This window comes from Arachis ipaensis, chromosome B3, assembly GCF_059453495.1.
Source record: "Arachis ipaensis isolate K30076 ecotype BB chromosome B3, ASM5945349v1, whole genome shotgun sequence".
Classification (NCBI taxonomy): Eukaryota; Viridiplantae; Streptophyta; class Magnoliopsida; order Fabales; family Fabaceae; genus Arachis; species Arachis ipaensis.
In genome coordinates this window covers 72,858,926-72,875,478 of record NC_142438.1, presented here as the reverse complement: position 1 = coordinate 72,875,478, position 16,553 = coordinate 72,858,926, and the positions used below count along the sequence as shown (strand labels likewise).

General features: G+C 36.7%; 1 non-coding gene across 1 annotated transcript; it reads right to left on the bottom strand.

The window, feature by feature from the left end:
• Positions 1 to 300: 300 nt before the first annotated feature.
• On the bottom strand, positions 301 to 408 carry LOC148571116 (small nucleolar RNA R71). The gene has a single exon (XR_015908021.1). It is a non-coding gene; the product is annotated as a small nucleolar RNA R71 (small nucleolar RNA).
• Between the last annotated feature and the right edge of the window lie 16,145 nt (positions 409 to 16,553).

Here is a 16,553-nt window from a genome sequence, read left to right as displayed (position 1 = left end):
ATTGGAGCAAACAACTTTGAGCTAAAACCTCAATTAGTTTCTCTGATGCAGCAGAACTGCAAGTTTCATAGACTTCCATCTGAAGATCCTTTTCAGTTCTTAACTCAATTCTTGCAGATCTGTGATACTGTTAAGACCAATGGGGTTGATCCCGAGGTCTACAGACTTATGCTTTTCCCGTTTGCTGTGAGAGACAGAGCTAGAGTGTGGTTGGACTCTCAACCCAAAGATAGCCTGAACTCTTGGGATAAGCTGGTCACGGCTTTCTTAGCCAAGTTTTTTCCTCCTCAAAAGCTGAGTAAGCTTAGAGTGGATGTTTAAACCTTCAGATAGAAAGAAGGTGAATCCCTCTATGAAGCTTGGGAGAGATACAAGGAGCTGACCAAAAGGTGTCTTTCTGACATGCTTTCAGAATGGACCATCTTGGATATATTCTATGATGGTCTGTCTGAGCTATCAAAGATGTCACTGGACCATTCTGCAGGTGGATCCATTCACCTAAAGAAAATTCCTGCAGAAGCTCAAGAACTCATTGACATGGTTGCTAATAACCAGTTTATGTACACTTCTGAGAGGAATCCTGTGAATAATGGGACGCCTCAGAAGAAGGGAGTTCTTGAAATTGATACTCTGAATGCCATATTGGCTCAGAATAAAATATTGACTCAATAAGTCAATATGATTTCTCAGAGTCTGAATGGAATGCAAGCTGCATCCAACAGTACTCAAGAGGTATCTTCTGAGGAAGAAGCTTATGATCCTGAGAACCCTGCAATAGCAGAGGTGAATTACATGGGTGAACCCTATGGAAACACCTATAATCCCTAATGGAGAAATCACTCAAATCTCTCATGGAAGGATCAACAAAAGCCTCAAGAAGGATTTAATAATGGTAGAAGAAACAAGTTTAACAATAGTAACCCTTTTCCATCATCCACTCAGCAACAGACAGATAATTCTGAGCAGAATTCATCTAGCTTAGCAAATTTAGTCTCTGATCTATCTAAGGCCACTCTGATTTTCATGAATGAAACAAGGTCCTCCATTAGAAATTTGGAGGCACAAGTGGGCCAGCTGAGTAAAAGGGTCACTGAAACTCCTCCTAGTACTCTCCCAAGCAATACAGAAGAAAACCCAAAAGAAGAGTGCAAGGCCATTGAATTGATCATCATGGCCGAACCTACAAGGGAGGAAGAGGACGTGAATCCCAGTGAGGAAGACCTCCTGAGACGTCCAGTGATCAACAAGGAGTTTCCCTCTGAGGAACCAAAGGAATCTGAGGCTCATCTAGAGACCATAGAGATTCCATTGAACCTCCTTATGCCCTTCATGAGCTCTGATGAGTATTCTTCTTCTGAAAAGAATGAGGATGTTACTGAAGAGCAAGTTACCAAGTACCTTGGTGCAATCATGAAGCTGAATGCCAAATTATTTGGTAATGAGACTTGGGAAGATGAACCTCCCTTGCTCACCAATGAACTGAGTGATCTGGATCAACTAACATTGCCTCAGAAGAAACAGGATCCTGGAAAGTTCTTAATACCTTGTACCATAGGCACCATGGCCTTTGAGAAGGCTCTATGTGACCTTGGGTCAGGAATAAACCTCATGCCACTCTCTGTAATGGAGAAACTGGGAATCTTTGAGGTGCAAGCTGCCAGAATCTCATTAGAGATGACAGACAACTCAAGAAAATAGGCTTATGGACTAGTAGAGGACGTGTTAGTAAAGGTTGAAGGCCTTTACATCCCTGCTGATTTCATAATCCTAGACACTGGAAAGGATGAGAATGAATCCAGCATCCTTGGAAGACCCTTCCTAGCCACAGCAAGAGCTGTGATTGATGTGGACAGAGGAGAGTTGGTCCTTCAACTGAATGAGGACAACCTTGTGTTTAAAACTCAAGGATCTCCTTCTGTAACCATGGAGAGGAAGCATGAAAAGCTTATCTCAGTACAGAGTCAACTAATGCCACCACAGTCAAACTCTAAGTTTGGTGTTGGGAGGCCTCAGCCAAACTCTAAGTTTGGTGTTGAACTCCCATATCCAAACTCTAAGTTTGCTGTTGGGAGTCTATAAAATTGACCTGATCACCTGTGTGGCTCCATGAGAGCCCACTGTCAAGCTATTGACATTAAAGAAGCGCTTGTTGGGAGGCAACCCAATTTTTATTCATCTAATTTTATTTTTATTTTTATTGTTCTTTCATGTTTTATTAGGTTCATGATCATATGGAGTCACAAAATAAATACAAAAAATCAAAAACAGAATGAAAAACAGCATTGAAAACAGAACACCCTGGAGGAAGGGCTTACTGGCGTTTAAACGCCAGTAAGGAGCATCTGGCTGGCGTTCAACGCCAGAACAGAGCATGGAGCTGGCGCTGAACGCCAGAAACAAGCATGAAGCTGGCGTTCAATGCCAGAAACATGCTGCACATGGGCGTTGAACGCCCAGAACAGGCATCACTTCGGCGTTTAAACGCCAGAAATGCATGCAAGGGCATTTTGCATGCCTAATTAGTGCAGGGATGTAAATCCTTGACACCTCAGGATCTGTGGACCCCACAGGATCATCTCAGGATCTGTGGACCCCACAGGATCCCTACATACCTCCACTCACCTTCCCTCCTCATAATCCTATATCACCTCAATCTCTTCCCCATCACCTCTTCACCACTCACATCCATATCTTCTTCTTCTTCTTCTATTCTTTCTTCTTTTGCTCGAGGGCGAGCAACATTCTAAGTTTGGTGTGGTAAAAGCATAGCTTTTTTTATTTTTTCATAACCATTGATGGCACCTAAGGCCAGAGAAACCTCTAGAAAGAGGAAAGGAAAGACAAAAGCTTCCACCTCCAAGTCATAGGAGATGGAGAGATTCATCTCAAGGGTCTATAGCTCAGTGGTAGAACATTTGACTGCAAATCAAGAGATCCCTGAGATACCTCAGGGGATACATTTTCCTCCACACAATTATTGGGAGCAACTAAGGGTGGAACATCAAGAGCACTCCATCATCCTTCATGAACTTAGAAAAGATTAAAGAGTAATGAGGGAGGAGGAACAAAGACAAGGAAGAGACATAGAAGAGCTCAAGGATATCATTGGTTCCTCAAGGAGAAAATGCCACCATCACTAACGTGGACTCATTCCTTGTTCTTAAATTTTTTGTTTTTCATCTTTTATGTTAAATTTTTATTTATGTTTGTGTCTTATTACATGATCATTAGTATCTAAGTGTCTATGCCTTAAAGTAGTGAATATGAATCCATCACCTCTCTTAAATGAAAAATGTTTTAAAAACAAAAGAACAAGAAGTACATGGTTTCGAATTCATCCTTGAAACTAGTTTAATTATTTTGATGTGGTGACAATACTTTTTGTTTTCTGAATGAATGCTTGAACAGTGCATATGTCTTTTGAAGTTGTTGTTTAAGATTGTTAAATATGTTGGCTCTTGAAAGAATGATAAACAGGAGAAATGTTATTTGATAATCTGAAAAATCATAAAAATGATTCTTGAAGCAAGAAAAAGCAGTGAATATAGAAGCTTGCGAAAAAAAATGGCGAAAAAAAAATATAGAAAAAAATATAGAAAAAAAAAGAAAAAAAACAAGCAGAAAAAGCCAAAAGCTCTTAAAACCAAGAGGCAAGAGCAAAAAGCCAGTAACCCTTAAAACCAAAAGGTAAGGGTAATAAAAAGGATCCAAGGCTTTGAGCATCAGTGGATAGGAGGGCCTAAAAGAATAAAATCCTGGCCTAAGCGGCTAAACCAAGCTGTCCCTAACCATGTGCTTGTGGCGTGAAGGTGTCAAGTGAAAACTTGAGACTGAGCGGTTAAAGTCAAGGTCCAAAGCAAAAGAAGAGTGTGCTTAAGAACCCTGGACACCTCTAATTGGGGACTTTAGCAAAGCTGAGTCACAATCTGAAAAGGTTCACCCAGTTATGTGTCTGTGGCATTTATGTATCCAGTGGTAATACTGGAAAACAAAGTACTTAGGGCCACGGCCAAGACTTATAAAGTAGCTGTGTTCAAGAATCAACATACTGAACTAGGAGAATCAATAACACTATCTGAATTATGAGTTCCTATAGATGCCAATCATTCTGAACTTCAATGGAGGAAGTGAGATGCCAAAACTATTCAAGAGTCAAAAAGCTACTAGTCCCGCTCATTTAATTGGAGCTAAGTTTCATTGATAGTTTGGAATTTATAGTATATTCTCTTCTTTTTATCCTATTTGATTTTCATTTGCTTGGGGACAAGCAACAATTTAAGTTTGGTGTTGTGATGAGGGATAATTTATACGCTTTTTGGCATTATTTTTACATAGTTTTCAGTAAGATTTAGTTAGTTTTTAGCATATTTTTATTAGTTTTTAATTAAAATTCACATTTCTGGACTTTAATATGAGTTTGTGTGTTTTTCTGTGATTTCAGGTAATTTCTGGCTGAAATTGAGGGACTTGAGCAAAAGTCAGATTCAGAGGTTGAAGAAGGACTGCAGATGCTGTTGGATTCTGACCTCCCTGCACTCAAAGTAGATTTTCTGGAGCTACAGAATTTCAAATGACGCGCTTCCAATTGCGTTGGAAGGTAGACATTTAGGGCTTTCCAGCAATATATAATAGTCCATACTTTGAATAAGGATTGACGACGTAAACTGGCGTTCAACGCCAGTTCCATGCTGCATTCTGGAGTCAAACGCCAGAAACAGGTTGCAAAGTAGAGTTCAACTCTAAGAGAAGCCTCTACACGTGTAAAGCTCAATGCTCAACCCAAGCACACACCAAGTGGGCCCCGGAAGTGGATTTCTACATCATTTACTCAATTCTGTAAACCCTAGTAACTAGTTTAGTATAAATAGGACTTTTTACTATTGTATTAGACATCTTGGGACGTTTAGTTCTTAGATCATGGGGGCTGGCCATTCGGCCATGCCTGAACCTTTCACTTATGTATTTTTCAACGGTAGAGTTTCTACACACCATAGATTAAGGTGTGGAGCTCTGCTGTTCCTCAAAGATTAATGCAAAGTACTACTGTTTCTCTATTCAATTCAACTTATTCTGCTTCTAAGATATTCATTCATACTTCAATATGATGGATGTGATGATCGTGACAGTCATCATTATTCTCAACTTATGAATGCGTGCCTGACAACCACTTCCGTTCTACCTTAGACTGAATGGATATCTCTTGGATATCTAATACAGGGGACCGAGTCCGAGTTATTAGTGTCTTCGTGGTATAAGTTAGAACCTATGGATGGCCATTCCTGAGATCCAAAAAATCTAAACCTTGTCTGTGGTATTCCAAGTAGGATCCGGGAAGGGATGGCTGTGACGAACTTCAAACTCGTGAGTACTGGGCGTAATGACAGACGCAAAAGGAGGGTGAATCCTATTCCAGTATGATCGAGAACCTCCAGATGATTAGCCATACAGTGACAGCGCATCGGACCATTTTCACAGAGAGGATGGGAAGTAGCCATTGACAACGGTGATGCCCTACATAAAGCTTGCCATGGAAAGGAGTAGGATTGATTGGATGAAGACAGCAGGAAAGCAGAGATCAGAGGAACGAAAGCATCTCTATACGCTTATCTGAAATTCTCACCAATGAATTACATAAGTACCACTATCCTATTTTATATTTTATTTATTTTCATCCACTATAATTTCTTAATACAATTTAATTCGCCTGACTGAGATTTACAAGGTGACCATAGCTTGCTTCAAGCCGATAATCTCCGTGGGATCAACCCTTACTCACGTAAGGTTTATTACTTGGACGACCCAGTGCACTTGCTGGTTATTTGTACGAAGTTGTGAAATAGATATAAGATCATGAACGTGCGTATTGAGTTTTTAGCGCTGTTACTAAGGAATGGAATGATCACGATTTCGCACACCAGTACCCCCGAGCATACAAGCATCATCAAGTTAGGGATTTGTGTTCCTTGATGAATTTATTTTTAACTACTCTTGGATATCCGAGGGGGTATTGAAGATGTCATCCCAAGTCAGTGTGAAGTATTTAGAGAACCAAAATAATGTTAGCGTAGGATTTTGATGAGGTAACGGGTCATTACAAGTTATATGTTCCCCACAGGAGCGTGTTAGCTATAAAATATAAATATGGTACATATCCAGACTGGCTATAGATGTATGATACTGTGTTCACCCGATTAGGAATCTAGATTCCTTTTTTTGAGTTCCAGCAAGATGTTTTCAAGCAGTGTGGTAGTGCCTCTTCTCAACTGTACCTTAATAGTTGGCTATCATCTGAGCCTTTGAACTCGTGTGTTCTCTCCTCAACCTTCTCCTTTTCACTAAGACTTTTTTCTACCTTTTTAATTTGGTTGTTTCTTAAAAGGCCAAAGGTTATGATAACTATCCATCCAGACTAACCCATCTTGTCACTTTGTTTGAAGATTCTTACCATGACTTTAAAGAGATGTACTTTAAGACAGAATAGTTTTTCGATCACCAACATTTTTTCATAACTTTAGAATATGAAAAAAAATTCAAAAGAGAATTGACGTTGTAAACTAGTGTTTTTAACCAATATGTAGTTGTTTTTATATATATAATATAGAAAAATAAAATAAATAAATATTAAATTTAAAGGTTAAAAGTTCATAAATAATATAATTTAAATTAATTAGGTTTGACTTTTTATAATAATTATTTTAAACTTATTTTTATAAAATTATATGAGAGATAAAATAAGAGAAAGACTGAATAAACTCATAGTATAAAGTTAAAGGAGTATCTCTGTTATACAAATCACCCTAAATTATATCGATCATTTTAATAAAAGTTATGAAAATAATATGTATTTAATTTTAATACACTACAGTGTAAAATATTTTTTTAGATTTATCTTAAATTATAAATAAAAAATTATTTATGAGTGAAGAAGGTTAATAACTTAAATTTATACTTGGGAGAGCTAAAAATAATTAAGATGTGAATTAAAATACTAATCTTAAATATTTTTGTCCAAAATTGGGTGAAACGGACTAAAACAAGTGAATCGGGCCTTACTTGGGCCCAAGGCCCAGTCACTTACACCCCCTACCCAACAACACATCAGCTCCACTCTTTCTATTATATCCAAAACAAAACACTTCAGCATCAAGAGTGAAGAGAAGAAGAGAAACACTTGGAAAATACAATTCATCATCTTCTTCTTTTGCTCATAACTTTCAATCCAAAGCACCGATTGAGGAGCCATTTATGGCCATGCGTTTATCTCCGAATCCTCTTCGATTCTATCTAAATAAAGTAGTAAGAAACTCAAAATTTCTTACCCAGTTCTTCCTTCTATTCAATTTTGTATTTTTGGTTTAGGTTTTGAGGAAATCTTGAATTTTTTATGTTTAGGGGAGGTTCAACCTTAAGTTCTAATAGAGTTTCAACCCAAGGTTGTGTAACAAGGTAAGGAATTTCAATTTCTCCAAATTTTTCCATTTTATGTGAAGAACCTAAGTTGAATCATGTAAATTATATGATTAGATGGAATAGAACTTGTTTGGATTGAATTTGGGGAGAAGTAGAACTAGCTAGGTACATTTTGGTATGGAATTGGATTCCAGGATAGCCTTGGTATGGCTCAGAAGAAATCATAGTGTTAGAGGAACCGTCGTCTAAGAGGTACGAATTTTAGTTTCGAGTAGGCATTATGTAAAATTATGTGAATGCCTAGGTTAATTACCTCCTAGAATCGGATTTGAATGAAATTTGGTTGTTGTTGTGAATTGTGAGTAGAATGGTTATTGGGTAGTATAAATGTATATGTGTGAATTGAATTTGAATATGAAGTTATGGTTTGATTGTAAATAAATGTGATTGATGTGTATACTGGGCCGAAATCCATGATGGGGGTGAGGAATCCCCCGCATGATAAGTGGAGGTAAGTGTTGATTTTAGGATTGATTAGATTGTTGAATTGTTGATTATTAGTTGATTAGGTGTTAAAATGGTTAGAAAGGGGGTAGAAATTGATAAATGCATGTTGAGTATGATTAAAAAAGGTTTTGGTATGGTTTGGAATTGAGTTCGATTAAAAATTGGTGAGATTGAAAAATTGTGCGAAATTTGGTAAAAACCGATTTTTGACCAATTTCGATGGGCCATAACTTGGCACTCGAAGTTTGGATTGAATGAAATTAGTCTTAAATTAAATCTAGGTGAAAGATCTTTAAAACCATATAATGATGAGGGAAATGGAATTTTATAGAGGAAGTTATGAATGTTTGAAAAATGAGGTTTAGAGTTGAAATCTGAAATGTTACAGAAAACCAAAATTTCTAGTATATGCTCCCACCCATACAATGGTGCACATGCATGAAACAGAATGGATGGGAATATTCGTGTGTACGCCCAAAATATTTTCAAGTTGTGCATACGCGCAAGCCATGTTTTCACAATAAAACTCTGTTTTTAATTGTTTGGCTTTCTCGGCAAGCTTGTAAACTTCCGTAACCCCTAATTTAGGTCCGATAACTAGTTTTTAGGCTTGGAAACGAGTGTGAACCTATGGATTTGACTAAATTAATGTTTTGGAAGAGGTTGTGAATCAAAGTGAATGATTATTAATGAAGGTTTATAGCTAATGTAATTACTGAGTAAAGATTTTACTATGAACTGAATTGAGACTTATTCTGGCAAGGTCAGTGGTTTAACTTGCTTCCGTATGGATTTACGTTACTCTTGGCAAGGACGTGGAAAGGACAGTGGTAAATCCTGCTTGCGCTGAGCCGTGTTATTCCAGAACAAGGTCGGTGGTTGATCCCACTTGTTTTATGGCTCTCTCTGGTTGTAAGGGTGGCCGGACACGCATCCCGGATAGCGCTGCCTCCGATGAGAGGTGTAAGGCTGTGCACTGCCCTTTTTGGACGACTTTTGATAAAGTCGAGATTATTATATTCCTCACGGAGATGCACGATAGAGAGATAATATCTGTGTTAGCTACCAAACGTGTCGAGTTCTGGCAATATAATCGACACGTGAGCTCATGGCCAGTAGGACAGGCAAGCATCATATGTATTTATGTGAAATTGTTTGAGTGTGCACTATTTTAGTTTGCCTACTTGTATATATCTGCTTAATGGCTATTTGCTGTATATGTTATAAATGTTCTTGATGTGCCTGCACCCTATTATTTGTGTTTGCATCTACTATTTACAATTATTGAAATCAATACCATAATTTTGTGCTATTGAATTGAAAAGAGACAGAATGAGTGGAGTGTGGGATGAGATTAAGATTTAGATCATGAACATAGTGAAGTATGTAGAGTATTTTACCCAGTTTTGGATTAGTATAGCTCTAGGCTTGGAATTTTTGTTGTCTGCTGAAGTTTTAGGATTGCCTAATTGCTTAGCCATGTTTATCTACTACTTGTTTTACTTGCTGTACCTGAATCGTAGCTGTGATTTCTTTGTTTGTCTTGTATGTGTATGTTTATCTGAGAGACCCAAGTTGGTGGAGGCATGATGAGGGTGGTTTCTGGTATGTGGTAATGAAGGTTGAGGTAAGATGGGCTAGGTGTTACCTTATTATTCTAATTTATGTATTGGTTGAATAGAAGTGAGCGATGTAAGTTGGGTAGGAAGCCATTAGGCACCTCTTTGGTCCTTTTTATTTCTTTAAACTATTCATCTTAAATATTTGTAAATTAAAGGAATTTCTTTACTACCTTTCAAAGTAAGTTTTTCACAAAACTTTTTCAAAAGGTTATTTAGGGATAAACAATTTTAATCATGAATTTCTTTCTATTTGCAAATATTTCTTTGCTTTGATGGTATTTCTTTCCCTACTGAGAACCTGCGAGGACGATGTTCTCACCCCCTATAGACTTTCTTTTTTTAGTGACAGGTTCAGGAAGCTTTGGCGCGAAGTCGTGATTAATCTACAAGCTTTATATAAATGTTTTGTATTTTCTGTTTATTGGTTTAGTTGAGATTTTACCCCTCGTCAACTGTCATTTTGAGATTTTAGAGGGGTAGGACTTGTATTTGGAAAGTTTTGAATAAGTGTATGTATTTATTATTATGTGGATATAATTATGTGATTAAGTGAATTAAAGTAAAAACTTTTCGAATTCGTAACTAAGAATTCGGTTTATATTCATGAAGGCTCAATATTAAATAATTATAATATTAAATTAAAGGATTAAAGGTAAGTAACGCTTGAACTTTTAGTACGTTCATGAGGTATTAAAAATAAGGGTGTTACATTGAGCATACTCTGGATTGTGTGTATATGTTATTTAGGATATCTTCTTGATAAACATAGCAAGTTCATGAGCATACTTTTGGGAATTTGAAGCACGAGACTTGAGATATTGAGACTGATTACCTTGATATCAATTGTTTGGTGTGAACAGGACCTGAATGACAATTTGTGGATGCAGGCGAGAGAGATAATATAGAACCGAAACTAATCGGCAAAAATCCGGTGAACTTTATGGATGCGTTAGAAAACATGGTTGCTGTTATACAGGCCACAACTGAGATTTTGGGGCAATAGGTGATCGCGGATTTTTGCAAAACCGCAAAACACTGGCAAGTGCACTAGGTCGTATCAAGTAATAAACTTAGGTGAGTGAATATCGATCCCACGAGGATTAAATGATTAATCAAGCAATAGTTAATTGATTATTCTAGTCAGACAATCAAATTTTGGGTTTTGAAAATGTTTAAACATAAACCACAATGAAATAAAGTCAAGGCAATGAGTAACGTAAAGATAATATGATTGAAAGAATTAAGGCTTTGGAGATGTCAAAACTTCTGAATTAATATTTTTCACTTTCCTCCTTAATCATGCAAAGATACTTTTATGGCAAATCATTAGTAATTAAACCCCAATCCCTTGGTGATCTAATTTCTCTTTAACCTAATTAATCGCTAATCCTTTAGTCAATTATTTAAGAAAAGAGTTGAAGAACTTCCACTGATTTATAAAACTACATAATTCGTAAGAATCTCCCCTAGTTGATTTTATGTCACTTATCAATCCAGTTTCAAAACTTAAGAATTATGAGAATCAATTTTCAAGCTTAATTCAATTAATCAACTTTTTCAAGAAGTTAAAAAAATTCAAATCAGAGAAGAATTGATTTCCAACATATTCAAACCCTTTAAGATGAAGAACGAAAACCTTTTCTTAAGAAGTAGTCAATTGCATAAATTAAAGGTAAAAAAGTTATGTATTAAACCATGGAATTAATAGAGCTCCTAACATTAACCGAGGAGAATTAGAAACTCATGTTCTTCAGATAATCCTTAAGAAATTAAAATTGTAAATTTTAGAAGAGGGGAGAGTGTGAGAGGCGAGAGACAGAGGCCAGAGAGAGTCCTCTTTGTGAGTGATCTCACTTATTTATACTAAAATTTCTACTAATTCAAATTCGAATTCAAATTATAAAACTAATCTTATCTTAATGAGAGTGGTTAAGATAACTTCTTAATTTAAATTTAAAAAACCTAAATAATATCTTTTTCTAATAAAAATCAAATACAAATATAAATTAAATACACGAGATTGCGTTCTTGAGGACGTGGGGACCACCCTGGGTGCAAGAACTGGTGCCAAACTTGAAGTCGTGGCATTTGGCGCAAAAGTTGCTTCGCGGACTGGTGCTAAACGTCAATGTCACGACATTTAGCGCTATAATGCCAGAAAGAAAGTATGGCTTATTATATCTCGTTGGAAAGTTCTAGAAGTTGGCTTTATAATACCTCTAGAACTGCATTATTTGAACATTTGTAGCTCAAGTTACACTCGTTGGAGTCTGAAAAGGTCATGGCAAATTCTCTTTGCATTTGTCTTCAATTCTTGGTTACTCCTTGTGCCTTTGCTTCACTTTTCCTAAAATTTCCCTACAAATTCAAGAAACCAAGGAAATCAAAGTACTAATAGAATAGTCTTGAAAATCATATAATTACCAAACAAAAGTCATGAATTTTCTATGAGAAATGCCCAAGAGAAGTGCTTAAGATGCTCATGCATCACAACACCAAACTTAAGCTCTTGCTTCTCCTCAAGTAAGCAAAGAATCATGGAATAATCTTCAAAATATTAAAGCTTAAAATGCAAGGGTGAATGATAGCAATTCAAATGATTTTGGTTAGCCATTTCACTTATGCACAATTCAATACAAATGGTTATAATCTTTCGAGACCTCTATCCGGATTAGATTATGTGATCCTTCCTTGAATCATCACCTTGAAGCAAGCTTATTTTCTTTCTTTGAACATTTTGTTTTTGTTGGGTGCTTTGCACCTTGAGCCTAGCCGTGACTCTAAGTGCTTTGTTTTCAAGTATTACCGCTTGATACATAAGCACCACAAGCACTTGATTGGGGCTCTTTGAGCTGATTTTTCTTTTGATATTTTCCATTAGTGGTGCTCAGAGCCTTTGGCTTTATCTTTCTTTGGGGTGGGAGAGGGGTGCTTTGCACCTTAAGTCTAGCCGTGACTCTAAGTGCTTTCGTTTCAAGTATTACTACTTGATACATAAGCACTACAGGTACTTAACTCGGATGCTTTTTCAGCTTATTTTTCTTTTAAATTCCTTAGTTAATGGTGCCCAGAGCCTTTGGCTTCTCTTCCACCCCTTTTTTTTATTCATTAGATTTTGCTTCTCCAAGGCTTTCTCAATGATACGGATCCCATAATAGTCCTCTAAACTGAGGCCTCAAGCAATTTGGCTCAGTAAGTGTTGAATAGTTCAGTTAGCTTGGCCTTCCAAACTCATATTGCCATGCTCTCTATATTCACACCTTGTTTCTTTTTGTTTATTTCTTAGCACATGATCTTTGCTTGCTTTTATGAAATAAGCACAATTATAATTGTGGGTTACGATGAACAAGTAATGATATGTACTTGACTAACAAGACTGATAAATGCATTGTATAGGATAGAACAAGATAACATATGAATATTATTAAAAAGAAAGAAAAAAAAACACATAGAAGTCAACAACCTTAGTTCTCATTGCTATCATCTTCCTTATCTTCCTCTTCATTATCCTTTTAGGCTATGTAGAGCATAGCATCCAACACCAAATTTAGAATGAGTACTTATCCTCAAGCAACAAAGAAAAACAGTGGTGATGGACTAAGGAAAAATCATGACTAAAGCTATTGAGTAACGCGAAAGCTTATCTAAGTAAAACAAACAAGATTAAAAACTAAACAAAACTAAAGCCAAAATAATGCAAGATAAATGAGTTGCTAATGTGTTTGCATGGGGTTTGGACCTTACATGAGTAAAGTGTAGCAACACCAAACTCAGTGTGAGGCAATGAATGTGAACTTGAGCCAAGTACTCAAGAAATGCAACCATCCTATTGGTGTAGAAACACCAAACTTAACCCATGAAACACACACACAAATTGAAATAAAGCAAAAATAAGAATGAAAAGAAAATACCGAACATTGGGTTGCCTCCCAACAAGCACTTCTTTAACGTCACTAGATTTACGGTTGTTTCTTACTAAGGTGGAGGTTGATAGTGCTTCACCTCCTCTCCTCTCACCTTGAATTTCCTCCCTGTGTCTTCATATGTTAGCTCAAGATGCTCAAAGAAAAGAACTCTACTCACTGTGTATGGCAATAGTGGGTGGTGAGATAATACTACTTGTCCCCTGGTGAAAAGTCTTAAGTAGGAATTTTCTTCTTCCTCCACCCTTTAAGCACTTTCTTCTTTGGAGCCTCCTCCTTGTTTGATGCACACCCAACACCAAACTTAGGTTTGATGTCAGGGAGTTTCTTGTTGATTGCAAAGGGAGACTTTGGTTGCATAATCTTTGTGACTTCAATTGAGTGGTTAACTTGTTGCACCTTTTTTGTCTCATCCTCTCTACTCAAACATGGAGAATGTATTTCTGGGAGTAATTCATTTGGTGTGTCCTTCAAATTTGGGTCCTTGGCTTCAACCTTCTTGCAATCCTCTTGGTCACTTGAATGATGCATGATCTTGAAGACATGAAAGACTTGATGCTCATCATGTACCCTCAACATTAATTCACCCTTTTCAACATCAATAAAGGTTCTTCCAGTAGCTAGAAAATATCTTCCTAGAATGATGGAGGCATTTTCATCTTCCTCCATGCCAAAAATGACAAAATCCATTGGGATAAGGAATTTTCACACTTTGATCAGGACATTTTCAACCATTCCATGTGCAAGCTTCATTGATTTGTCTGCAAGTTGTAAAGTTATTTTCGTGGGCTTCAACTCTTAAATTTACAACCTTTTCATCATAGATAAAGGTATTAGATTAATACTTCCTCTTAAATCACATAAAACTCTATCAATGGTAGTATTGCCAATAGTGCAAGGAATTTAAAAACTCCCTAGATCTTTCTTCTTTGTTGGCAAGTTCCTTTGAATAATTATACTACACTCCTTGGGGATACCATTGTTTGACCTCCCTTCAAGGATTTCTTCTTGGACAACAAATCCTTTATAAATTTAGCATGCAGGGGCATTTGTTCAAGAGCTTTTATGAATAGAATGTTGATGTGCAAAGTCTTGAATATCTCCAAGAATTTGGAGTACTACTTCTCCTTGTTTTTCCCTTGGAGCCTTTGGGAATATGAAATTCTTGACTTGTATTTAGGCACTAGAATTCTCTCTTTTGGTAAAACTTCTGTAGATGAAATTGATTGCTAGAGGGTGGGCTGCATGTGCTCTTCTTGATGAATGTCCTTTATTCCTCCTTTCTTGCCTTGACAATGAAATCCTCTTTCTTGGCTACTTCTTTCCTTTCTTCTCCTACCACCTTTGTATTTCTCAAGTAAATAGCCTTGTCCTCCTCCTTTGGATTTGGAATTGTGTCACTAGAAAGTGTTTGAGTGGGTTTGGCTAGTCGTTGAGCAAGTTGACTTATTTGCACCTCTAGATTTTTCAATGAAGCTCCTTGATTATTAAAGTTAGTTTCTGTTCTTTCCATGAATTTTTCTAAGTCTAATTCAAGGTTAGAAAGTCTCTGAGAGTTTTGTTGTGTTGGTTGTCATGAAGGTGGTGGTTGGTGAAAATAGTTCACAGGAAGGTTATTTGGGTTGTGGTATGGTTATTAAAAGTGTTCTGTTGGGGGTTATTGAATTGAGTAGGCTGGTGGGTGTTGTTGAATTGGTTAGGCCTCTAGTTTTGATTTTTCTACCCAAAATTTGGGTGGTTTCTCCATCCGGAGTATAGGTTTTAGAGAAGGAATCATTGTGAGGCTTATCTAGGTAATTGACTTGCTCCATGGACACGTATCCATAATCCATTCCTTCACGTTGAGAAAATCCATTACTCACACCATAAGAGTTTTCTTGAGAGCTCACTGCCGATACTTGCATTTCTCCTAGGTGTTGAGTAATCACATTGATTTGTTGGGACATCATTTTATTCTGAGCTAAAATGGTATCCAAAGCATCTAACTCTATAACTCCTTTTCTTGTTGATCTTTCAGAAGAGTAGAGATATTTATTGTTGGCCACCATCGCAATCAACTCTAGTGCCTTATCGGTAGTCTTCTTCATATGCAAAGATCCTCCAGCTGAGTTATCAAGTGAAACACGTGAGGTGAGGGTGATTCCATCATAAAATATCTGAAGTTGGACCCAGTCTGCAAACATATCTGGAAGGCACTTTCTAAGCATCTCCTTATACCTCTCCCAAGCTTCATAGAGGGACTCTCGTTCATGCTGTCTGAAGGTCTTCTGAACTTAGTCAACCTCTAATGTGGGAAAAACTTGTTTAGGAACTTAGTGACCAAGTCCTCCCATGTGGCTATGCTCTCCTTGCGCTAATTATCTAGCCACTGCTTAGCCCAGTCTCTCACAGCAAAAAGAAAAGAGCAATAGTTGGTAAACTTCAGCCAGGACGCCATTTGTCTTGACCATGTCACAAATTTGCAGAAAATTAGTGATGAACAGATTTGGATTTTCCTGCGGGCTCCTACTGAACTCACAATTTTGCTGAAACAATATAACAAGCTGTGGTTTCAGTTCAAAATTATTGGCCATGATAATAGACATCACAATGCTGCTTCCATAACTCCCTAGATTAGGAGTAGTGAAAGAACCAAGAGTTCTTTTTGGTGGAGGGACATTGACATTGTAAGGATTGTCTGCCATATTCTGATCAAACTCTTCCTCAACTACTTCTTCAACTCTTTGATTTCTAGCTTGTCTTCTATTACTCACACCAGTTCTTTTAATCTTTGGATCGTATTGAAGTGGTTCTCTATCTCTATTATTTTACATAGACAAAAACAATAAGAAAATCAAATTGAAATTCCCTTCACTGTGTGGAGAAAATTCCCAAGAGAAATAAAATGAACAGTAAATTTATAAAAAAAATCAAAAGAAAAAAATAAAGAAAAATAAAAATAATAAAAAAATGAAAAGAACTAAATCTGAATCCTAACATATAAAAAGATCAAAAAAGAGATTTGAAAATTCAAAATTTAAAAATTAAAATACCAAACTTAATTTCTTAAATTAATTATGCACTTTAATTTAAATAACTAACTGGCTAATTT